This window comes from Erinaceus europaeus, chromosome 6 (genome assembly GCF_950295315.1).
Source record: "Erinaceus europaeus chromosome 6, mEriEur2.1, whole genome shotgun sequence".
Classification (NCBI taxonomy): domain Eukaryota; kingdom Metazoa; phylum Chordata; class Mammalia; order Eulipotyphla; family Erinaceidae; genus Erinaceus; species Erinaceus europaeus.
In genome coordinates this window covers 68,532,685-68,545,187 of record NC_080167.1, presented here as the reverse complement: position 1 = coordinate 68,545,187, position 12,503 = coordinate 68,532,685, and the positions used below count along the sequence as shown (strand labels likewise).

General features: G+C 45.9%; 1 protein-coding gene across 7 annotated transcripts in view; it reads left to right on the top strand.

Annotated features, from left to right (window-relative positions):
• Positions 1 to 12,503, top strand: part of DISP1 (dispatched RND transporter family member 1) — a 109,105-nt gene that overhangs the window by 65,758 nt on the left and 30,844 nt on the right. The window lies entirely within an intron of this gene.

Below are 12,503 nucleotides of genomic sequence, written 5' to 3'. Positions count from 1 at the left end.
GTCCTCTTTCATCACTTCTTGACTCTTTAACCATTAATAGATATTCCTAAAGGACTCCCATATCAAGTGTGTGTGTGTGTGTATGTGTGTGTGTGTACGTGTATGTGTGCACACAGTAAGTCCTCTTTCACCACTTCTTGACTCTTTAACCATTAATAGATATTCCTAAAGGACTCCCATATCAAGTGTGTGTGTGTGTATGTGTGTGTGTGTACGTGTATGTGTGCACACAGTAAGTCCTCTTTCACCACTTCTTGACTCTTTAACCATTAATAGATATTCCTAAAGGACTCCCGTATCATGTGTGTACATGTGTGTGTACACATGTGTGTATGTGTGTGTGTGTACACAGTAAGTCCTCTTTCATCACTTCTTGACTCTTTAACCTTTGATATTCTTAAAGGACTCCCGTATCAAGTGTGTGTGTGTGTGTGTGTGTGTGTACATGTGTGTGTACACAGTAAGTCCTCTTTCATCACTTTTTGACTCTTTAACCTTTAATAGATATTCCTAAAGGACTCCCGTATCAAGTGTGTGCTCACGTGTGTACACATGTGTGTACATGTGTGTGTACACAGTAAGTCCTCTTTCATCACTTCTTGACTCTTTAACCATTAATAGATATTCATAAAGGACTCCCGTATCAATTGTGTGTGTACACATGTGTACGTGTGTGTACACAGTAAGTCCTCTTTCATCACTTTTTGACTCTGTAATCATTAATAGCTATTCCTAAAGGACTCCCGTATCAAGTGTGTGTGTACGTGTGTGTACACGTGTGTGTGTACGTGCGTGTGTGTACACAGTAAGCTCTCTTTCATCACTTTTTGACTCTTTAATTATTAATAGATATTCCTAAAGGACTCCCGTATCAAGTGTGTGTGTATATGTGTGTGTGTGTACACAGTAAGTCCTCTTTCATCACTTCTTGACTCTTTAACCATTAATAGATATTCCTAAAGGACTCCCATATCAAGTGTGTGTGTGTGTATGTGTGTGTGTGTATGTGTATGTGTGGTTTTACTTGTTAGTTGGTCTGGTTGTGTTTGCTGTAAACAGTGTCTGTTGGAGGCTGGGCAGTGGTGCAGTGGCAGAGCACATACGTTGCAGTGCAGGAGGACCTGGGTTCAGGCCCCCAGTCCCCACCTGCAGGGGGGAAGCTTCAGAATGGCTCCTGGGAGCCAGCTGAAGTGAGTCTCAAAGTACTCACGTGGGATCTTCTCACCATGCTACGGTGAAAGGAGTAATGGCACCATGTCACACTTACAAGGAGCTCAGCGTACAAGATTTCCAGTCCAAAGCACCTCTACCTTTTAGTCTGGTGTTGCCAAGAAATGTTCTCGGTTGTAACAAAGGATTCTGTAGCTGCTAACTTGGCAAAGGCACAGCCGCGCTATGATGATAGGGAAATGACGGTAGTTTGGGACACTAGCCAAGATGCATCTCCATTTCTCTAAAGTGGCTTTGTAGACAAATGGGCATGCTGAATGCTCCCTGTGGTACCCAGGAGGAAGGAGAGCTGTAAAGAGCCTTCCTAAGACTTGACACAGCAAAGACAAGACCCTGGGCTCTAGCATTACCTCAGCCGTCTGCAGACTAGCCCAGCGCTGGCCCTGCCTCTTTGTACAAGGTGGCTGCACATAGAACGTTTGGGACCTGCGTTTCTTTCTCCTTCAGCTCTTTATTAGTTTTCCAATTCCTGGCTCATTTTTTTTCTCAGAGGTTTCCTCCTCTTAGGACACCAGTTCTTTTCTGTGAAGAGAATTCTTTTTCTTTAAAAAAAAAAAAAGTGAGGGAGTCGGGCGGTAGCGCAGCGGGTTAAGCGCACGTGGCGCAAAGCGCAAGGACTGAGGAAGGATCCCGGTTCGAGCCCCCGGCTCCCCACCTGCAGGGGAGTCGCTTCACAGGCGGTGAAGCAGGTCTGCAGGTGTCTGTCTTTCTCTCCTCCTCTCTGTCTTCCCCTCCTCTCTCCATTTCTCTCTGTCCTGTCCAACAACAACGACAGCAGTAACAACAATAATACTAACTATAACAGCAATAAAAAAAACAACAAGGTCAACAAAAGGGAAACTAACTGAATAAATATTATTTTAGAGGTGAGATTCAATTTTATTTTTTAAAATGAGAAATAAGAGTTTATCAAAACCCCTGGAAGGAGCCCCCTTGAGATCATGTTCTTCTGTGTGCGTTGTAGCAGAATATTCAAAGCTGTAACCACAGCACTGAATGAACTTCACTCTCCAGTTTCACTGTGTGCACCTGGCCTGCCGTGACCCTGGCCCATGTGTTACTTCAGTTCACTAGGATAATTGAACCTCAGTCAGCTTTCTCGGCAGATGAGAGTGTCCTGGAGGCCAACACTGGGACTCTGCCAGTGCTTCCCCCCCCTTCCTTTCTCTCTTCTTTCCTTTCTATACAACATGGACTTGGAAGAAATATACTGGATGGGTGTGGGGGGCAGATGGTAGCGCACCTGGTTAAGTGCACATGGCACAAAGCACAAGGACGGGCATAAGGATCTGGTTCGAGCCCCCAGCTCTCCACCTGTGGGATGGGGGAACGGGGTCACTTCACAAGCGGTGAAGCAGGTCTGCAAGTATCTGTCTCTGTCTTCCCCATCTCTCTCCATTTCTTCTGTCCTATCCAACAACAACAGTAGCAGCAACAACAAAAGTGGAGAAAATGGCCGCCAGGAGGAGCAGATTTATAGTGAAGGCACTGAGCCCCGAAGGAGAGATATACTGCACTGGAGTCCTGTCTCCTCCACTCGTAACCCTGTGCTCTTGCATAACGATTCCATCGTTCTCGGCCTCTCAACACGGAACCAGTAGCAGCGGCTCTGCATTCAGTGCAGGACCTTGCCTCCGTCCTCTTCTCCTACTTCTAAAATAGCTTCGCCTACACCTTCTGCTGTTAATGTTCTCTCGGAATCACACTACTACTGACTCCTGACTTAAATAAATCTACTATATATTGATTTCCTTAAGTTTTATTATCTTTATTTGATAGAGACAGCCAGATATCGAGAAGGAAGGGGAAGACAGAGAGACAGAGAGACGCCTGCAGACCTACTTCACCACCAGTGAAGCTTTCCCCCTGCAGGTGGGAGATGCGGGCTTGAATCCAACCCCTAGATATGTTGCTTTCTAGCCTTACTCACAGATTGCACATTTCATCCCGACAACTCTGAAAGGCTCACAAGAAGAAAAAGACAGTCAAACCATCTATCTGCCTTGTAGGTTACTGAATAAAGGGTCCTCCTAGGCCCCAGGACATAGGGCCTTTGATCTTTACACCACGTATATAATCAGATGCTATAAGTTAATTTTAGAAGCCAAGTAAGACGTTGTCTTGATTTCACTGAAACCAAGTTTATTTTTATGTTCCTTAAAGTAGTCAAAATTAACTTGTTAAAGAGGAAGAATGATGTTTGTAAAATTTGAAACATTCCAAGCTGGCTTGTGCCAGAAGTCAGTCAGCTTTGCAGTGAGACTGAATGAAGGCTTGTTCGGCCAGCTCTAAGAGGCCTCTTTATATCACAAACAGACAGATTTCGCGACTGTGCTGCGTTGACCGGAATGCAGGGAACAGTCCGTAATGCACTTCGGGATATGAGCCGTGCTCATAACAAATGCCAGAAAACATCACCCTCTTTATTTCATAAGCTAAAGTAACAGAACACTGGGAATAAAGCTAATGTGCCCTTTAACTACCCCGTGTCTACAATATGCTAGTTGTTTAGTAGATGCTCAGGAGTGAAGGGGGGAGGAGAAGCTTTTTTCTTTTTATTTTGGTGGAGAAACGTTGAGAAAGGTAAACATATTTGGTGCACAGTGATTCTTAATAAAAAGGCCCTGTCGCGGAGGAGTTAGGACTCTAGGTCTTGGAAGAAAACTAGTTTTTATCTACTCCAGTTTCTTTCCAAACATAAGTGAATTATTAAGTCTAATTTAAAAGTATTCGTAGAACTTAACATTTATAGAAGAATTTGGATCGCTGTGCTACTCTTCATTCTTTTGAAGCAAACTGACTACAAAAATTATATCTTTTTTTTTTTTTTAACTCAAACCAGATATCCAACTGACTGCTTGGTACTGGAGGAGTCTGAATACCAACTGGTACCTGGGGGAATTTTGGAGCTCAGTTTGTTGAATGAATGGCTATATGTGTGTGTGTGTGTGTGTGTATGTATATATGATAACAGTCAGAATATTAAAAAAATTAAAAACACAATGCTTAAATTAAAATAAAAAAAGAAACTACTGGGAGTCGGGCAGTAGCACAGCGGGTTAAGCGCACATGGCGCAAAGCGCAAGGACCAACAGAAGTATCCTGGTTCGAGCCCCCGGCTCCGCACCTGCAGGGGAGTCGCTTCACAGGCAGTGAAGCAGGTCTGCAGGTGTCTGTCTTTCTCTCCCCCTTTCTATCTTCCCCTCCTCTCTCCATTTCTCTCTGTTCAATCCAACAACGACGACAATAGTAACTACAACAATAAAAAGAAACAACAAGGGAGTCGGGCTGTAGCGCAGCCGGTTAAGCGCAGGTGGCGCAAAGCACAAGGACCGGCATAAGGATCCCGGTTCGAACCCCGGCTCCCCACCTGCAGGGGAGTCGCTTCACAGGCGGTGAAGCAGGTCTGCAGGTGTCTATCTTTCTCTCCTCCTCTCTGTCTTCCCCTCCTCTCTCATTTCTCTCTGTCCTATCCAACAACGACAACAACAATAATTACAACAATAAAACAACAAGGGCAACAAAAGGGAATAAATAAATAAAATAAATATTAAAAAAAAAAGAACAAGGGCAGCAAAAGGGAATAAATCAATAAACAACTAAAAAAAATTAAAAAGAAAGAAATAGAAAGAAACTACTGAAGTTAAACTTGTCTCTGCAGGGAAACAGCAGTGTCCGGGGTGAAGAGAGGTCATTTGAGCAAAATCGCCATCTGCTTTGAGGACAGAATCAGAGGTTGGAAACTTAGGTGAAGACCGAAGAGGGAGACAGGGCCCAGGACTGCTCAGAGGGAAAATGGAGTGAAGAAACAGGGGCGTTCCTCCACAGGGCTGCACCCTCAGGAGCCCTGCTGCCTGGAGGGTTTGGAAGTGGGAGCCAGAGTGAGACACTGGTGTGGAGAAGGGACCAGAGGAGGCGTCCCACCCTGGTCTCCCTGGCCCTTGAGAAACAACAGGAGGCCCTGGGGCAACCAGAGCTGTTCTTAGAAATGGGCAGTTCCAAATGTGGTGTGGCCCTCCTCAAAAAGCATTCCCTCTCTCCTGAGGACATAGGCCATTGTGCCGGACCTCCCCATTCACTGAAATCCCCTTAGGCCTGCTGAATCATTGTTTCTTGGACTGCTATGTGTCTCCTGGACCTAGCTTGGTGCTTGGCATCCAGCCGCCGATCAGAAAGTAATAGTCGCAGAAGCTGAACAGATGAGCACCAGGTAAGCCCTTCTGCCAGGCTCAGAATGGCACGCTACCTCGGTCTGGAAAACCATGCACCGTCAGTTGGCTCCAAGTAAATTATTTCCCAAGCAAGAGAAGTTTTAAAATGCTTTGTCTCCTATAAAAGTGCTGATTCTGGGGGCCGGGTGGTGGCATACCCTACTGAATGCACATGTTACCATGCACAAGGACAGGGGTTCAAGCCTCCAGTCCCCGCCTGCAGGAGGAAAGCTTTCTGAGTGGTGAAACAGGGCTGTGGGTATCTGTCTGTCTGTCTCCCTCTGTATCTTCCCTTCTCCCCCTCAATGTCAGGCTGTCTCTATTCAATAAATAAATAAAGGTAATTCAAAACAGTTTTTTTAAAATGATGATTTTATTATTGTTACCTGAGTCTGCTATAGGGGATGCTGCCTTCTGTTCTTGAACTCTCCAGAGAGGGAGAGGGAGAGGCAGCAGAGTCTCACTCCAGCATAGTTGGTACCATGAACAGAGCACAAAGCCTTAGTTCTGCTAGCCCAGCTCCCTGAGGCAGGCTTTCGGCTTTCTGGAAGAAAATGGGGAGACCCAGCCTTTGACTGTAGCACTCAGGCTTCTCTCCTGTTTGACCCTGAAGTTATTTGAGAAAGGTGTAGAGGGGCCAGAAGATGGTGCCCTGGTAGAGTTGGCCAGGAGTGCCCTTTCTGTGTGTTCCCAGCCAAGCCCCCTCCAGGATCATTTGCCAGCCCATTAGAAGTGACTTGATGAGTAGTCAGCAGATAAGAAAGCTGCTAGGCGGATAAGAAAGCTGCTAGACGGACTATAAGTTCCCGAATTGCCGTGTGGACTTGTCTTTGCTCAAGAGTGCTTTGTGAATTTAGAAAGCAACACTAGAATGAGGGAGCCCAAGACCAGACACAGAGGCTTCTGCGCAGTTGGCTGACTTAAATCACACACTTTCACCCCCCCACCCCCAACCCCCGTTTGATGGGTACAGTTTTGAAAGCAGGTATTTGGAGACTCCAGCATGATGCTCACGGCAGGAATGTGAACACTGTGATGCTCAGAAGAGCTGTTGCCTGGGCCTGGTGAGCAGCAAAGATGGACAGTGGACACATTCATTCCCTCAGACCCTGTCTATGTGTCTGTGGTCACTTGGACCTCGAGAGCCTCCCCCGACCCTTTCAGAAAACACTGCTTTCATTATGTCACTCCTCTGCTTAGAAATCTCCCCCAGACTCCTTGACCAAGCTTTGCAAAATTCCTTGAAGGGAGGGAGTGTACTTTGCAGGGGTGCGGGGAACAGTGGCTCAGGGAGGAGACATCTACAAGCCCTGGACAGGAACAGGAAACGCTAGATGCCAGAATGGCTTTCTCTCTTGCATTTTCAGAGCAAAAACAAACATCTGATCAATGACTAGCTTCATTTCCCCTTCTAGATAAATGAGAACTAGACTGAGATCATGTGTTTGTGTGTGTTGGTTGTATGGGTAGCTGCCAGTCAGGAACTCCGTTCTGTGCCATTTTGACTCCCAGAGACTAAATTCCCTTCCTTGTGAGGAATCCTGAGGAAAGGCTTAACTAAATGTTTGAAGGCCTCCCTCTAATGCAGAGAGAAACCTTCCACTGAAGGTTTATGGTGGTGCGAGGGACTGAACCTGGGACTTTGGAGCCTTAGTCATGAGAGTCTGTTTGCATAACCATTATGCTATCTACCCTCTGCCTTGTTGTTTGTTTTTTAACCTCCTCACTCCTGACCTCCTCCTAAAGTTGACATGCTAGGTGATCAGTCTTAGTGCCTGGTGAGGCGTTTGGCATGAGGGCTTCAGACTCCATTACAACGTTCCCTGCTCTTAGGTTAGTTAAGTTTAATAAGGTTTTTCTGGCTTTCTTATGAGCTTTTCTTGGATCTCCTATTAGTGATTTTTTTTTTTTCTCCTCCAGGGTTATTGCTGGGCTCAGTGCCTGCAGCATGAATCCACCGCTCCTGGAGGCCATTTTTTCCCCCTTTTGTTGCCCTTGTTGTAGCTTCGTTGTGGCTGTTATTATTGCCCTTGTTGACGCAATTCGTTGTTGGATAGGACAGAGAGAAATGGAGAGAGGAGGGGAAGACAGAGAAGGGGAGAGAAAGATAGACACCTGCAGACCTGCTTCACTGCCTGTGAAGCGACTCCCCTGCAGGTGGGGAGCCGGGGACTCGAACTGGGATCCTTACACTGGTCCCTGCGCTTTGCACCACATGCGCTTAACCCACTGCGCCACCGCCCGACCTCCCCCTATTAGTGATTATTATCCACACACTATTAAGAGAAGTCTACTCCAGGGCTCGCAGCAACAGGCCACAGAGGCTGGGGTTTAAGAGCAAGGGCTTGATAATTTGGTGTGATGTGAAGGCCTAGCATACAGACAGGGCTGGTGGCTGTACAAATCCAGCTTCAGAGGTTAAAGAACAATGTTGTCTTTTTAACACGTGCTTTTTTTTTTTTAACTATTTAAAAATATTTTTGATTAACCAGTTGTCATTTTCACATTTTTAATTGCTTTAGACTATTTCTTTATGGGGGAGGGCATTCCTGGATTCCTCCTTCTGGGGTGTGTATTGCACAGGACCAGAGCCATGTGTCTTTTTGAGTGTTAGTGCAGTCCCCTCAGTCTCTCTCTCTCTCTCTCTCTCTCTCTCTCTCTCTCCCTCCCTCCCTCCCTCCATCCCTCTCCCCTGGAAGAGACGAGCAATGAAGTTCCCATGCCCTGCTTCCTTCACCTGTCCTCAAGAAGCAGCAGAACTGCCCTGTAACTCCTAGACTTCTAGGCCTTGGAACTCTAGTCGGAAGAAAAAAGAAGTAATGATATAAGAGGAAATAACACACACATACTTCCTCCCCACCTCAACACAGGTCTTTCTTATTTACTAAAATAACTAGGGGTCAATCACATCATTTCTTGTTTTCTTCATGAGAGCAGACTCTACTAATAAGAGAGATATGGGGGGGTCCTTTTAAGTTAAATTGGAGCTGACTGTGACATGGGAAGTCTGATTGGTTCCAGCCTCATGTGGTCTCGTGTCTGAGTGGAGCAGGGAAAGAATCATATACAGCCTATGCCAAACATGTGTTTCCCCTTCTGGGACATCTTCACTTCTGTGGATCACCAGACTTGGTGACTAATGGGGGTGGCCTTTCATAGAACTAACGAGTGTGCAGTTGCCACGTGGATATCACCAGGGGAGCCGGCCCTGAACGCCAGGTAGCTTTGTTTGTTTGTTGTTTTTGCCAGCAAGTTAGATAAAGTTGGCCTGGGGACTTACAGAAAGGTACAAGATGTACTTTTCTATCATGCTGCAGTATTTTATCCCTCCTCTGCAATATTCTTTGCATCTCTAGGGGGAAATCACACATTATTTAGTGGCTGCTTTGTAGGTGGGCTAATCATTAAGCCACTCTGTTAAATGAGCAACAGGTGGCAAAAACAATTCAGCAGTGGGGTTGCCCAGCAACAAAGACATGGAAGAGGAAACATCCTTAACTGCTTATTTGACTAGATATAGTTAAGCACATGAACAGCGCGGTGCCATTGGTGACTATTGTTATTTTGAGGACATCAGTATATGTAGGTGAGAGAAGAAGTGATTACTTCTTCAGAATGTTCAACTTTGAAACGTTCATGGGGCACTCAACAACATCCCGTTTATTTGAATAATTTTACACTTACTCCAACTCTGCTGAAATATACCATGAAAGAAACGAAACAATATGGATTCTTTAAACTGTATACTTAACAGTAGCATGATGAAAGGTAGTATTCATTGTGCGTCAGCAAAGTTCTTGGTACTCATCAAAGGACTTTTGATAGGTCACCCAAGATCCCTGTCTTATTAGTCATCTGGACAGCTGTTTCTAAAGGGAAAAGGTTTCAAACGTGTCAAGAAGTCACAAATGTTACCAGGAATCCCTTTGTATATGTTTTCTGAAACTGAGCTAGTTTGAATTCTAACTGTCCACTGAAAATTCTCTCTTTATTCATGGTTTTTCTTTTAATAAGAATATTTTACAGGACTGTTGTTGTCTCAGGGGTCCAATTTCACATGTCTCCAAGATGGAAGCTCGCCCACCTCACGCATACCAATGTGTCTTTCCCCTGCCGTGCAGAGCACAGGCCTCCCCCGCCCCCTGCAAGTCCCCACCCAGATCTGCAGGCAGAGGCCAGTGTTCGTGCCAGTGTCCCACTGCACAGACTCCGCCCTGCCTGCTCCCTGGTGTCATATCCCAAAGCCCACCAATGAGTGAGGTCATCTGGCATCTGTCTTTCTCCTTCTGACTTGTTCCACTTAGCATGATCCATCCGTGCCATGTGTTGTAAAAGGCATGACTTCATGTGTTCTTAAAGCTACGCAGCATTCCATGTATAGTGTATACAGGCTACAACTTGCATCCCCGGTTCTCTGTTGTTGGACACTTGGGTTGTTTCCAGGTCTTGGCTATTGTAAATGGCTCTGCAGTGAACATAGGTGTGCATATGAAGTGTTTTTGTGTTCTTTGACCAGATACCCAGGAGAGCCATTGCTTGGTCTTTCCTCCCTTCCTTCTTTCCTCCCTTCCTTCCTCCCTCCCTTCCTCCCTCCCTCCCTTCTTTCCTCCCTCCCTTTGTTCCTCCCTCCCTTCCCTCCCTCCCTTTCTCCTTCCTTCCTTCCATCCTTCTATCTGTCAGTCTTTCCTTCTGTCTTTCTTTCTGTCTGTCTTTGTTTTATTCAGTATTACCAAACTGTTTTCCACAGAGACTGTACCCGTTCACAGCCCCACAACCATATACTAAGGACTTCCTCTCCATCCTTGCCAGCACTTGTTGTCTCTGGCCTTTTTGACGTCACTATTTCACTGTTCTCACAGGTGTGAGGTGGTCTCTCAGTGCTGTCTTGGCTGCATTTCTCTGATAATAGATGATGAGTATTTCTTCATGAGCCTGCTGACCATGGAAGTCCTCTCTGGTAAAGGGGCTGTCCAGCTCCTCTCCCCGTTTTTGTTGTTGTTGTTATATGCCTGGGTTATTAATCCTATATTTACTGTGTAGTGTGTGAATATTTTCTTCATCTAGGGTCTCTGTTTTATTTTGCTTTGATCAGAGTTTCCTTCACTGTGTGGAAGCTTGACATGACCGCGTCTGTTCATATTGGGTTTTGTCTCCCTGGCTCTTGGAGTCTTGGTGTCTCCAGATACATCCCAGAAAATAGCATCACAGATGGTTTCTGACTGAAAAGTTGGCTGAAGTTAAAATGATTTTATAAAATCTCTCATGTAATCCTGAGGTAGACTTTCTTATTTTTTTCTTTCTTTCTATGTTTACTTTTGTGTTTGTTTCCAATCCTTATACCCTTGGAAGACAGGGACACCAGTCTTCATTTTATTTATTTAAAAAAAGAGACATTAACAAAACCATAGGATAAGAGGGGTACAACTCCACACAGTTCCCACCACCAGAACTCCGTATCCCATCCCCTCCCCTGATAGCTTTCCCATTCTCTATCCCTCTGGGAGTATGGACCCAGGGTCATTGTGGGATGCAGAAGGTGGAAGGTCTGGCTTCTGTAATTGCTTCCCCACTGAACATGGGTGTTGACAGGTGGATCCATACTCCCAGCCTGTCTCTCTCTTTCCCTAGTGGGGCAGGGCTCTGGGGGAAGCGGGGCTCCAGGACACATTGGTGGGGTCTTCAGTCCAGGGAAGTCTGGTCGGCATCATGCTGGCATCTGGAACCTGGTGGCTGAAAAGAGAGTTAACAGACAAAGCCAAACAAATTATTGAACAATCATGAACCTAAAGGCTGGAATAGTGCAGATAAAGTGTTGGGGGATCCTCCATTTCGTAGATAGCTAGTAGGCGTATTTTAGTTACATTTCAAAGGGCCTGTAGCTATACTTGTGTTGTTTTTTTCCTCTGAGCCTGAAATCGGATATGCAGTCTTCATTTTTATGTGTCCGTGTGCAGTGGGTTAGGGGTTGGGGGGCAGGAGGGGGACTCCAGGGCCCAGCATGCTCATCTTGTTCTGAAGAGTTTGGCCACACACTTGTCTTACTTGCTTTTCCGTTCGCATCTCCTGTCAGCATTTTTCATCTTCTTGTCTGGGTCCCAGAGAGAAGAAACTGTATCTTCTGCTTTTTCCTGCTTCACAAGTACTTAAGGAGTTGGAATTTTTAGGGTGGGGTAGGCCTGACAAGAGTGATTTACTAGTGCTGAGGAGATGAGGCGCTATCCTGCGGTGCTATCCTGAGGCGCCCTCCTTTAGGGAAGAGAGTACCGTGTCTCTTCCACCCCCTGCCAGTGATTTAATGGCGTGAGCGAGCCAAGCGCATAACATGATTGAAGCTCTCCATATGCAAGTGCCAAATTTAGGGTCAGAATGAAGGAATGGGGAGGGTGTGTTTTGACATTTAGGACTAGAAGCCCTCAGAGGCTGTGCATTGCAAACACTGTTTCCTCCAGAGTGTGTTCGCCTCTGCCGTTAGTCAGGTTCTGGGAATGTAATGTGCTGGGTTGGCTTGGAGCTGTGTGAGAGAGGAAGGGGTATGGTGAGCTCACTGGCACACTGCTCTCCAGCAGCCTGAGGCTTGTGGTGGACACAGCAGCTGGCTCCAGATATACCAGAGGGAAACTCTAGTGCCCTCTCACTAGCAAATCAGTAAGTCTTTAAAAAAAATAAATAGATAAATAAATAAATACAGGCACGCAATCTACCTGCTGTGAAGTGGCACGGAGCTGAAAGTCTTTTTGAAACATCCTTTAAGAATCTTTGCCCTAGACTGTAGTCAGCCTATGTGTACCACTAGGAAATACGCCCCTCTTATTTGATTAGGGAAATGTTCACTAACTGGAGCTGGGGACAAGGATAATAACCCTTTCGTTCTCTCTCTCTCTCTCTCTCTCTCTCTCTTTCAGGAATTGAGAGTTCCTGAATGTAGCTAGTCTTAAAATCTGCCCATCTTGAAAACAAAGTAACTGAGACAGCGATTCCATGGAAAGAACTGGACCACTGAGTCCACTAGGGCCATTGGCACGGGCCCTGGTGTATATGAACCCCAAGAAAGGAGAGTCTGGT